Below are 13,807 nucleotides of genomic sequence, written 5' to 3' on the forward strand. Positions count from 1 at the left end.
ACGGCCTTGTATGATGAAGCAGGGCTTTGCTTTGCGAAAAAAATTGCACATTTGGAACTTGGAGATACAAGGTTTCTGCCCGACAGTGACGATTTACTTTGTTGGCCGCCCAGCCCCAAAAATGGCCGACATTTTATTTTATTTATTTTTTCCTAATGGCCGGCCTGGACCGGCCGGGAATGAACCGGCCGTTCGGGAGTTGTCCCGCTTTTCCCAATGGCCAGCACGTCCCTGCACAACACGTCTCTCTAATTCTATATGTTCGATAAACTATGTAAACTGATCACTTAATCATTCTGAGCGGGGCCCAGAGGTCAATGATCTACTATACAAACAAAGTTATGGGTGTGTCTGTGTGCCTACGTCCCTGGATTATGCCCAAATCTTGACATGCCTGACATCACTGGCGAATATGGACATTACCGACATCAGCACAAATCGCCATGGTTTTGTGTGTGACTTTAGAAGTTCAGACCTGAGCTCTATCAGTGAGAGAGACAGAGAGAGAGAGACAGAGGGAGAGAAAGATAGAGAGGGAAGTGGAGAGGGAGAGAGACAATTTCACAAACGCAATAACCCAGTCAACGCTGGGTGCCGAACCCCTACCAGCTGATCAACACTTCGTGACGACCGGCTCTCGATTAGCGTGCATGAGAGAGATGAGAGATATGAAGAGAGGGAATGAGGAAGAGATCAAGCGAGGAGATTGATGGAGAGAGAGGGAGAGCCTTTCCCTCATGCAATAATCTGGGCAACGCTGTGTACCAAACCTTAACAAGTTGATCACTGTCAGGGCTCGGAAATTACATTTTTACTTTTTTTTACAAAAGAAAAAAAATAAGAAAAAGTTAGGCGCACCCACTAAAATGTAAGGAGCACCAGTATGTACACTGTACAGTACGTTACATAACATGGTGAAAGTAGCATTTAAAAACGAATCGTAGGCCACCACTGGGGCTTTACCTTCATAGTACTGTGTTCTATCCGTCTGTCATTCAATGTTATATGAGATACTTTAATGGTTTCCTGTGCAAATAAGCCAAGTGCTTTCTAGGATCTCCTTTTAGTTGACCTTGTACCAGTGAACTGTACCGTCATGAAACTCTACCTTTTTCTATTTAAACTTAGAATAAAGTCTTCAATCAATCAATCAAAGCCCATTTGGTATAGGCTAATTCAAATGTCTAGCAAATTAATTAGTAAAATGACGGTCCATATGTCATTACACTGGCAATATTGCAATATTGTATACTCACTTTTTAGTGTTGTCATAAACATTTCTCAATTGGCTACATATTGATCATGAATATTTAAAACCATGTGTTCCACTCTGTTGTCTCTGCCTAGCTCTGGCGTACGTACACACACACTCGCACACACATACTAGTGCATGGAGCACAGGAGAATTGTAACTCCGACAGAGTCCAACTGTTCGGTCTCAAAGTTGGTGTGAGTGTCTCATATACTGTAACCCAGAAGTGTTTAGAGCCAAATGGCAATTCGAATGGCCCAACGGTTTCAGAGATCTGTGTAATTCTGTGTAAATTCTCTGTGTTGCATCAGCTTCCCCGATTGGCCAACCGACCTGCCAGCTTATCGGCCAAGCTTCGCATAATGTCTTGCCACATAGCCAGTATAAATTGAACAAATTGCATCATTCCCAACACACATGGCCCCAAATGACGCTGTCCAGAGTTTTATAATTTCTCAAATATTAAACTTTAATTTCATGATGTAAGTCAATGGGGACTTCTGCAAGGATCCCAACTTTCAGGTTAAATACTGAGTACTACTCAGAGTTTACATGACAACTCCAACTTTGTGAAGGCAGTCAGGGACCGCTTTCTTGCAGAAATTATTCTTGTAGTTACAAAGAAATATGTTTTGATTGTCTATGATTTTCATGTTGCAATATTTGCCAACTCTTAGCAGTTCTAAAATTCCTGTAAAGAACAGCCTCTTTCTTGGGGCTTATTGCTTTAGTATGTGCATGTTAACGGTACACTAAAAAAAGAGATGTGGACATGCAAATGCACACCCGCCCGTACACACATACAGCACGGGCGCGTATAACACAAACAACAAACACATGCAGGTACTCACTCGCACACAGTGTATCAAGGGAGAAGGGTAGAGGAAGGAGCAGTTTAAAGATAGATTGCAACTTATCCAAAGGGAGGTTTAATAATCATTAGATTATGACATTGACTAAAGCTATTTGTTTTTCGCCAAAGAATGGAGGGCATCTAGAGGGAAAGAGATACAGCGAGAGCAGAAAATTTTTATGAGCAAAACAGTTAGGGAGACTGTAGGGAGGGATACGGACAAGAATAAGAATTACCTTTAGCTGTGTGTGTGTATGTGTGTTGGAGGGAGGGGGGGGGGAACACACAAACAGCCATCCTGCTAACCAGATAGATTGAAAGAGAGATGAGAAACAGACAAGGACCGGGGGAATACATAAGAGGAGGGGTCATAAAGATGGATGAGGGGAGAGGCAGAGAAGACTGCCTGGGCAGTGCAATGGTAAGATCAGAGGAGGACAGGTAGATTCGGGATTAATGATGGAGAGATAGGATGGGACGTGGGCAGTGGTTATGTAAGGTAACAAAGTAGATTTACTTAGGTACAGTTTTGATGTATTTGTACTTGAGTAATTCCAATTTCCAATACTTTTACTTCGACTCCACTACATCTCGAATCCAAATATTGTAATTTCGCTCCACTACATTTATATGGAAACTTTAGTTACTAGTTACTTTGCAGATATAAGTGATGATATTATAAAACACACATTAATCCACTTTAGCCCTATTTTGTATACCTAGGCTATTTGAAAATAGCTGATCTACAGGCTCAGCTTGTAGATCTGCTATTTTCAAACATTTTGTACTTTTACTTTTGGTACTTTCAGTATACTTTGATGCCAATACTTTTGTACTTTTACTCTAGTACATTTTGAATTCCGGACTTCTACTTGTAAGGGTGCCCTCACACCAAAATACCTATGAAAGTGGAATCCGCGTTCCGCAAATGCATTTCAATGAGAGTGAAGCGGTTTTATGCCAGCAGAGGATTTCTGCAAAAAAACGCTCCCTTATCATTGAAATGCATTGGAGGAATGCGGATTCCACTCTCATAGGTATTTTGGTCTGAGGGCACCCTAACAGAGTATTTCTATATTGCAGTATTGATACTTTTACTTGAGTAAAAACCTTGAGTACTTTTTCCACCACTGGATGTGGGGACCAAGTCACAGATACAGTTCAGAGAGAGAGAGCGAGAGAGAGAGAGAGAGAGAGGAGTCAGGTGTCACAAGACAGGGAAGGGAGCAAAACAGCGGGAAAGAAAAGAGATGGCAAATGAATCATATGATATGAGAAAGAGGAGAAGGGGTGGTAAGATGTGAATGAAAGGAGAGGAAGGAGAGTCTAAAATACAGTCAGACCCAGAGATAAAGGGGATGAAGAGACAGTGAAAGAAAAAAGAAAAAGTTGGGAGTATAATAGCGAGAAAACCAGTGTGTGGATTCACTTCATTAGCTATGGCGTGCTGGTGTGCGTTCGCTTGTTTGTTTGCCTGTTTGTGTTGAATCATTTCTCCTGACCCTCCCACCTTATAAAATCTGCCACGCTTACACACACCCCATTCCCTCACTTCCTTCATCTGCATCTCATTAACTCATGTTCAGTTGTAAAAATCTCATAAATATTCAACTCTCCTTTCTCTCTGGTGTGTTCCTCTGACGCACAAGCCAACGTGAAAACAGCAAACGTGTTGTTACCGTGAACGCAGTTTCTCACAAGGAATTTTGGTTTGTGATGCAAGACTATGAAATAATCACCACGTTAACGCAGGTCTGAAATCCATGGAGTCACATTAGTGGAATATGGGTTTGTTGAACATTTATTCACACAGCAGACTCACGGCTTAATATTTCAGTCGTAGGTGACATTAATTGAATTCATGGCATTATAAGAAGCATGTAAGCACGAGTGTGGGGATCCAATGTACCAGACGTTATTGAGAGAAATGCTGTCCTAGCAAAGAATTGGGCGTATTGACTAGCTAGCACACACATAAATTAATTGAACTCTGAGAGTGTAACACTCCTAACAATCAGGATATTGCAGTATAGCAATAGCTTTATAGATCCCTTGCCAAATGTTGTTTAGGGGCCCATAGGCCACAAAGACAACCATTATTTCTCAGGTTCATTTCGAGTGGCTGTGGTGCAGCAAAAAATAAGGCAGACAACTTGAGGCTAGTTCACCCTACAAAACTAATGAATCGAGTAATCTACCCCACATTTCTCTCCTTGTCCCACTTCTGCATATCTAATCCCACAACACATAAATTGCATTAAAAAAAACGACACACATGCAAGCACACATAGTCGCACGCACGCACGCACGCGCACAAACAAAGGGACACACACAAAGGGACACACATGATGCATACAGGTGTGCTCGCTCGCACACAGGCACGCACACACACCACATTCCATTCTCATGCAACATTATTGGACAGACAGTCCCACACTTTCACATGCACACATACCTGTACATAGACACAGAGAGGTGTCTAGGGGCACGGATTCATTCTGTGGGCTAAACTGGTGGTGCTCTATCAGTGTATAACCAGAGTAGCCTTGGGGGAACTCTTACTAAGGCCAGGACACCTACCTTCAGCTAGGATTCATGAAGCCAGCTATGGCTGCTGGAAGCAGGGAGGTGAATACAGTAAATGAAGTCATAGCAGCAGAAAAGCCCAAATCCTTCTCAACCCCCCGGCCTAACACAGTGGTTCTCAACCTTTTCAAGCGGCGACCCCTAAAATAATCACATTTTAACCCCCCCACCCCCCCCCCCCCCACCCTGACGAGCACTTGGAGTTGTAAGACTCGAGGCATTACATGTGCCAGTTTAACATTGTTCTATTTTGAAAATAGCAGATCTACATGCTCACAACGCCGTAGATCGTCTATTTTCACAATTTCTGCCTCTAATATTTGACAATATGGCCAATGTTACATTTTTTATTTTACAGGTATTAAAAGGGTCTTAAAAGTCCTTAAATTGTCGCTTTAGAAATGTTCAGATACCCTTTAAACACTTATTGTTTTCTCACTCAATGGTAAACAAACCAACATACAGTATTTTTCAAATTAAACTAATCATCTGGGGACCCCCCAAAATAAATTGGAGACCCCCCTGGGGGCCCCGACCCACAGGTTGAGAACCACTGCCCTAACACATCTCCAAGTACTGAGGAAACGTTTACGGTGGACTGAATTACTCTTTTCTTGCGTCTCTATTGGATTAATTGTACAGTAGGTGAGGTTAAAGGAATAGTTCACCCACAAATGAAGATTCTGAGCAGATATCGACAGAATCTTCGTATTTTGGGTGAAATATTCCTTTAATGTCGGAGGTGAGGTTTTCCTTCAGCATGTTGTCAGAACCAGAGATGGACAGAGTACTCAACCCCAGTACTTGAGTACAGATACTCCTGGTCAAAATGTAATCCACTACTAAGTAAAAGTAGCTCAGTCAAAGTTTTACTAAGTAAGAGTAAAAAAAGTTAAGTATTCAAGAGCACATGTTTTTAAATACTTAAAGTATTAGTAAAAGTAAAAGTAAGAGTACATTTCTTATTTTTCATATCAATGAATTACAAATGAATGAATGACAAATAATTTATAGGACATTGTAAATCTGGTTTCAGAGAAGTAACTGTACGTGCAGTGCACGTACAGCAAAGTACAAATCCTCAGAGGTACAATTACTCAGTTACTGTCCGCCACTGGAACAGTAGATACAATACAGTACTAGCCTCACGAGTCAGTCTCTGTGTCACTCAAGTGGATATTTGTCGCCAGCTTAAGAATCAGAGAGGAATTAATGAGAAAAAGGTCACAAGCTACATTTGCACGTGAGTGCACGGTATACTGACGGATGCCTTTTGTTGCAATGAAAACTGGCCCTAATGGATTCTGGCTCACTGGTAGAAAGGCTGATTAAAAAGCATTGTCCCTGAGAAAATGCTGTGCATCCAATTAAAAACGGACAACAAACGGGGCTCGGTCATAATGCAGTGCCACTCAACATGCCACCCAAATGGTCAAGAGGTTTCCCTGGCCCGGTTCAATGAGACAGCACTCTCACTTACATCATTTCATTAGCATTTTGCTGTCTAAGATTGGCCCCCACCATTCTTGTTGGACTATATATCTTGGCTCAGTGCCATCTTGCTTCTTTACGCCTGATGAAGGTCTGAACGACGTTGTAATAAAGTTATTGTGACTGAAGACTGTGTGCGGGACTCTCCTTCTCCTGTCTAAGAATCAGCCATTTAGATAACACTGACCCTCATAAATGAACAAAACTATACGCTATTAAAGTATAATAAAAAGGGAAAAGATTTTTGTAATAATAAAGAGATATATTTTGAAAGCAGCAAGCATTGCAGGCACATAATTCTGATCAGGCCACAACAAACACAACGGAAGGATCCGCTTCCACCGTCTTCAGTTGGACAACAATAAATCACAAGTAACCCTTAATGAAGATGCTTGACCCACTACAATTCCCAGAGTGCATTGCGTGCCCTCCCACCAGGGGCCAATAAACTGCAGACTCCTGCTGTTCCAAATATGAGTGTGGGCAAGGAAGAGAAAAGCTGTTTGATTACGGTGCAATAAAGTAAATCTCTCCCTCTCTCTCCCTCCCCAACACACGTTTGCTGTCAATTGACAGGTGAAAAATGAGACTCACCTTGAAACGACAGGGGACTCAATTCAATCTAGCTACTGCATGGCAGTGTGCGTACACTCATAGACGCACACACACACACACAGACACATCAGGCTTCAGTCAGGTTGCTTTGCCCTGTGATTCAGTGACATATCTGACATGCAACACCCCACAAGCTTAGCTGAAGCCAATAGTGTGTAAAAACAGATTGAAGACTGCACCCTGTCAAGATACACCCTGTTCTTTTAAGATTATGTATGTATGCGTATGCGTGAGAGACACACGGAGAGTGACATGCTTATGTAGAAGAGAGTATTGATTGCTGGCAGGCAATGTGTACAGCTTTCCTGAACTCCCCCAAATAATCTCTCTTTCTCTCTCTCTCTCTCTCTCTCTCTCTCTCTCTCTCTCTCTCTCTCTCTCTCTCTCTCGATCGATCGATCGATCGATCGATAGATTGAATCATTTATTACTCAGAAAACTCTGTTAACAGTATGTGGTACAGTAAGACATTAAGGCTAAAAGTGTGCGTAAATGTAAACAATCATCAATTTGTTTCAATAAAGCTCATGAAAACAATTATTAATGGACATAAAACATGGCTTAAAGAGGCTGATGTGGGCTGTGAGCTACAGTAGTAGAAAAAGAAGTAGGATAATGCTCCATTGGGTCCAATTGGCATAGCAAATTTTCTGCCACTTTGTGAACAATAAATCATATTTTGGCCAATAAATTCCTGCCAGGCTCAACACTACTTTTTCTTTTCAATTCTAGAGCACTTCTTATTCATCAAAAAGATTTCCACATATCATTTGTCACAGTTGACTTTATTTAGAAATCCGCTGACCATAAGTGAAATGCTTTTAATTGTCAGTCAGTGAAGGAGTACTTTCACCACGCACGCACGCACACACACACACACACACACACACACACACACACACACACACACACACACACACACACACACACACACACACACACACACACACACACACACACACACACACACACACACACACACACACACACACACACACACACACGCGCATGCACAGGTACGTGCACACAGACAACAAACGGGGCTTGAGCCCCTGCCCTTTTATCCATCTGCAAAAAGTGCCCTCTCCAGACCATGAATGCAGTTTTTACTATGGTGAAAGAAATGCAAATGCCCTCTTCCCATGCCATACCTGAAGGCAGCATTCAAGAGAAATTGTCTTGTCCAAACTCTCCTGAACTTGAATGCAGCATCTTATGTTGAAAGAATTGCCCTATCTGTGTAGAAATCCATGCCGTACACCACATGTCCAGTATTGACTTGATTATGCTCAGTTCAGTGTGGTACTATCAAGTACTGAAAATAGCCGTCCTTCAAGCTCACACTGAGCTTGGAGGTCTGCTATTTACGATGCTTTTAGACATTTCAGCCCCTGCCTCTCCAACATTCTCCGCATGTCCCAGCACACGCACACACACATTTCCAATCAGATTATTTATACAGTCATGTATCTCAAACTTTAATGATCTACAGCCATGCCTCTAAACTCAACCATCAACACATGCCTTAACCCTAACATTAACGTACCGTAACTCTACCTAAAACAGCCAGGAAAATCTTGAGACAAAAACAACGTTCCTGATTTTATTGTCTTTGGGGATGTTTGGATCTCATTAAGACAATAGTAGTACACACACCACACACACATTCTTGATTCCTCTTTCATCTTGTCCTTGATCTTTCCTTTTATCTGCTTCTATAATGAAGACCACATCTTTGCTGTTAAATTCTTTCTTTCTCCGTTCTCCTAAATTTCCATCCCGTCCACCCAGCCTCCCACGTTGTCTCTACTCCTCGTGTGTTTGTTCATTCATTCATTCATGAGTTTGTTTGTTCATTAATGAACAAATTCATTCATTCGTTCAGTCTGGCGACAAAAACAAACCAAAACAAACCAAAACAAACCAAATTACCAAAACTACCAACTACCAAAAACAGCCAGAGAGAAAGAAGCAGACAAAGTCAGAGACTGTACAGTACGTTGAAAGGCACACACTGGAAATTAATTCCAGTGAAATTACCATCAACTGATATATGCTGAATAGAGATGTTACCGATCAATCGGCAATGGATCGGATCGGGCCGATCAAAGCATGATCGGCGATAATCGGTGGTTTAGATCAAAAGGTAAATTCACCTGATCAACCAGCCGTTCAGTATGCCCACTTGAGGCCATTTTGGGGTATTGATTTCCACAGTGCTGAAGGAATAATTAGTTACTGCTATGATAATAAATACATAGTAATGCTGGTAAATAACTATAAGGCAAATATATAAATGAATTCATGAGTGAATGAATGAAATAAAGTTAAAACATTAACATTTAGAAAATATAAATAATAACTTGAATTGATCGGTGATTGATCGGGATCGGGTGATCAAACTTTTGTGATCGGTGCTCGGTGATCTGTTCCAAAAAACCTGATCGGACCATCCCTAATGCTGAATCCCTTATTACATTCTCAGACAGCGCACACACACACATAAACACACACACACACACACACACACACACACACACACACACACACACACACACACACACACACGCACACACGCGCACACACGCACGCACGCACGCACGCACACACGCACGCGCCCACATACTCAACACGCACACACAGAGAAAAATGTTATCATCAACAAAGTGTCTTGGCTCATTTCTCATCCGCGCCGAGAGATGCAGTCTGCCTCACAAAAAGATTTCAGACACGTCACTAAAACCACACACACACACACACACACACACACACACACACACACACACACACACACACACACACACACACACACACACACACACACACACACACACACACACACACACACACACACACACACACACGTGAGATAGATAAGATATGTTGCCAACTTGCCTCACACCAGGTCACAACCCACAGAGTCGACCACGAGACAGTGGCTAGCAGCATGGTTTCCATGGTAACTGAGCACCAACAGTCTGGGCTGCCAATCATTTGTGACCCTGTTGTCCACTGGCAGCCTAATGGGGTCATTACCAAGCCATGCCAACGGCCTGCCTCTCACACACACACAGACACATACTCTGACTCTCTGCAAGGCAATAAACCAACCACTGCTGAGCCAGCCTGTCAGACACACATAACATAAATAGCAGCCATAGATCACTGACTGACAGCTTTGGGTCCACTGAGCTTTACAAAATAGCACCTGATTTTTAAACACTTCAGAACATTAGCCAAAAGCAGCAGACCTGCAAGCTCACAATGCGTTGTGCTGTATGTGAGCTTGTAGATTGGCTATTTTGTGTAGATGGAAAAAAGCAGTCCAAGTACAGAGCCAACTCAGATCCAGTTAATTAACGGTGGTTAAATGTGGTTAGCGTTTGTAATGTATGCTGCCTGAGTTTAGTTTACCAATAAATAGATGTGAGCATTGACTGCTGAGTACGTAACGTGATGAAACATTATACTGTTGGGATGGCTCACCTGTAGGGTGCATGAAAAGTTCATTTTATACCGCTCTGCTCTCATGGGCAGGTGTGCTGCCTGGCACTATCATCCTGGGATGCATCTAACCAACTGTGTTTAATGTTTGATTATCAGAGACATCAAGGATTCTGATCATATTCTGCAGAGTTCATTTTCTTAAAAAGACCTGAACTCCCCCAAAGACCATGAACTGTAAAAGAAATATGGACGACGCGAAGCCATTGGTTTCTATGCGGCGAAAATGACGCTTTTTTGTCCCTTGTTTGGCTGACTCCCATGGTAAAATACTTAGTATACATTGTAATATAAATGCAGACAGGAACACATGTACGTTCCACGGGGTGGCAGTGGCTCAGGAGTTAGAGCGTCCACTTGTGAACCGGAGGGTTCATAGTTTTGATCCCAGGCTCTCCCAGAGTTACTGTCGAAGTGTCCTTAATTGTCCCTAATTGCTCCCGGTGAGCAGGTTGGTGTCTTGCATGATTTCCTGTGTGTGTGTGTGTGAATGGGTGAATGTACAGTAATGCACAATCATAATACAAGTGCTTAGGCTAAAAGGCGCTATAAAAATGCACAAGTTACCATGGATGAATTATCGTTTGCATTCTTTCCCCTATATGGCAAGGTACAGTAAGAGGAGCTCTTTTTCGTCCTGCATACAGTATGTGCAAGCTTTTACAAATAACTTTGAAACAAGGAAGATATTGCAATGTGTACCGCTTGGAACACTCTGTACCTTCCATGCATTTGCACAGCAACTAACTTGGACGTGGAGGCAGTCTCTGGGACTACTCTACTACTTCTTATAGAAATTATTCTTGTAGTAAAATTGTCATTAAAAACTGTTATAATTGGGATGTCTATGATTTTCATGTTGCCATATTTGGTAGCCATTTCAGAAAAGCAATAGGCCACTCAAGGCTGTGGTTTACTGGGATATTGGAAGAACTGAGGTGCTTTTTTAAGATATGTTTTGGGCTTTTCTGCCTTTACTGATAGTGTATAGTGGAGATGGACAGGAAACAGTAAGAGAGAGATGGGGGGCAAAGATCGTTGGGAACGGTACTCCGACCTGCGATGCGTTGTCAGGCTAGGCCAGCGGTCTAGGCCAAATAAGGCAATGTTTCAAAGTGGATTCCAGGGACTCTGTGGGTTTCTTTAGGGGGGTCTAAATTGACCCATACAAGTCTGTAACTCTGACAATGTACAAATGGAACGGGTTCATTTGGTTCCATTTGTACACTGTCAGAGTTAGGGGAGACCTTGAAATTTGAAAGTTTGAGAAACACTGAACACTGACTGCAGACCGGTAGAAGCCTTATGCTGTGGTCTTTGAGCTAGTAGAACAAGCGAGAGCTGCAGTTTGATGTTAAGGTGGTTATTTGAAGCTATCACTTAAAAGGTTTTCTTTCTTCTTCTTTTTGGTCAGAAGTCTCTTGGGCTTTTACCCAAAGATGTGAACTAGGTCATAGTTTTATTTCTGCATGATTGAGAAATAGGGAACGTGTTATCCTTGACACTGTACGGTAAGAATCAGTGATGATGCCCTGCTGAAATTATAGAGCTCATAAGGAGAGAGACACACCTAATAGACATTAGCATACGAGCACCCAGACCAGCCTCAGACATGCACACACACACACACAAGCGTGCGCATGAATGCACGTGCGCACACACACAAAAACGCACTCATGCACACACACACACACACACACACACACACACACACACACACACACACACACACACACACACACACACACACACACACACACACACACAAACACACACACACACACACACACACACACACACACACACACACACACACACACACACACACGCGTGCGGATACAATCAGCAGTTGTATGTAATTTAAAGTACAAAGCAACAATTTTGAGATTCTTGCCATTGTGCCCAATCCCATACTATTCAGGTTGCATTGAAAGTGAACACATTACTACCTTTATCAGTGGTGGAAAGTAATTAAGTAGATGTACTTAAAGGAGTAGTTCACCACTTTTCAACCTGTCTTCATATAATAGGTCCTCACTAATGCTCATAATAAAATAGCACCATTTTTTTCTATTCAGTCTGGGTCTCATAGGAGAGCTGTCAAATCCTTCCTACCGGTGACATCATGGTTTGACAAAAAAATAATAATAATAATATTTTTGAAAAATTAGATTTTTATTACCACTTTAACATTGCAACTTTTTCAGGAATAGAAAGCCTGCAGTTTCTATTAGCTTGCATTTCCCATTGATGATGTCACCGGTAGGAAGGATTTGACCCACCCACAGCTCTCCTATGAGACCCAAACTGAGTAGAAAAATGTTTTGATATTTTATCATGAACATTAGTGAGGACCTATTATATGAAGATAGGTTGAAAAGTGGTGGAGTGCCCCTTTAAGTACTGTGCATAAGTACAATTTTGAGGTACTTTACTGGAGTATTTCCAATTTCCATTACTTGTACAGTACTTCTATTCCACTACATCTCAGATCCAAACATTGTATTTTTACTCCACTAGATTTATTTGAACACTTTAGTAACTAGTTAATTTAGTTAACTTAGTTAATTCTTACAAAACATACATTAACAACTTCAACCTTATACATTTCGGCCATTTGACAATAGCTGATCTACAAGCTCGCGATGTAAAGCATTTTAAAATTGGAGATCTGCTATTTTCAAAAGATGTTTGAAGATTTGAAATAGGACATTCTGCGTCCGTACTTTTACTTTTAGTACTTAAATACATTTTGATACCAATACTTTTGTACTTTTACTCAAGAACATTTTGAATTCCAGACTTCATCTTGTAACAGAGTATTTCCATATTGCAGCATTGATACTTTTACTTAAGTAAAACATTTGAGTACCTTTTGCACCACTGTTGCTTATCGTCGTTGTCGGATGGAAACCTTGTATCTCCAAAACCGTTCGTTTTGTATTTATCATTTTAAAAATGTTTTAAACTAGTGAAAACAGCCGATCTACAAGCACACAACGCCTCGCACCGCGAGGCGTTGTGTGCTTGTAGATCTGCTGTTTTCACTACTTTTGTGCGATGGCCTTGTATGAAGGAGCAGGGCTTTGCTTTGTGAAAAAAATTACAAATTTGAAACCTGGAGATACCAGGTTTCTGCCCGACAGTGACATTATGCAACTTTTTTGAACGGTGCCAGCCGCTCCAAAAAGTGGCCGAGTGTAAGGGCAGAGACAATGCAACAGCTGGCTGATTACAATGACATTTTGAACAAACAACCACATACACATCGCCAGCTGTTCACTTCATTGGATCATCACAATTTGTCACCGCATCCCCCTCTTCGTCTCAGCACAATTAGCTTCTGATTAGGCCAGAGGTTCTGAGGACCTTCATTGGCTCACGTACTGTGTTGTCTTTTCACCCACCCAATCTAAGAATTGGATCAAGCTAAAACAAAATCTATTCAACGTGCCAGGTGTGATATAGTTGATTTTCATGGCTTTGAATTAATCATGGTTTGAACA

The 13,807-nt window shown here is 41.7% G+C and overlaps 1 protein-coding gene across 1 annotated transcript in view; it reads right to left on the minus strand.

Annotated features, from left to right (window-relative positions):
• The window catches only part of dock2 (dedicator of cytokinesis 2), a 126,010-nt gene that overhangs the window by 46,793 nt on the left and 65,410 nt on the right, over positions 1 to 13,807 (minus strand). The gene's annotated exons all lie outside the window — the stretch shown is intronic.

Source organism: Nannobrachium achirus (assembly GCF_963921795.1).
Source record: "Nannobrachium achirus genome assembly, chromosome: 17".
Classification (NCBI taxonomy): domain Eukaryota; kingdom Metazoa; phylum Chordata; class Actinopteri; order Myctophiformes; family Myctophidae; genus Nannobrachium; species Nannobrachium achirus.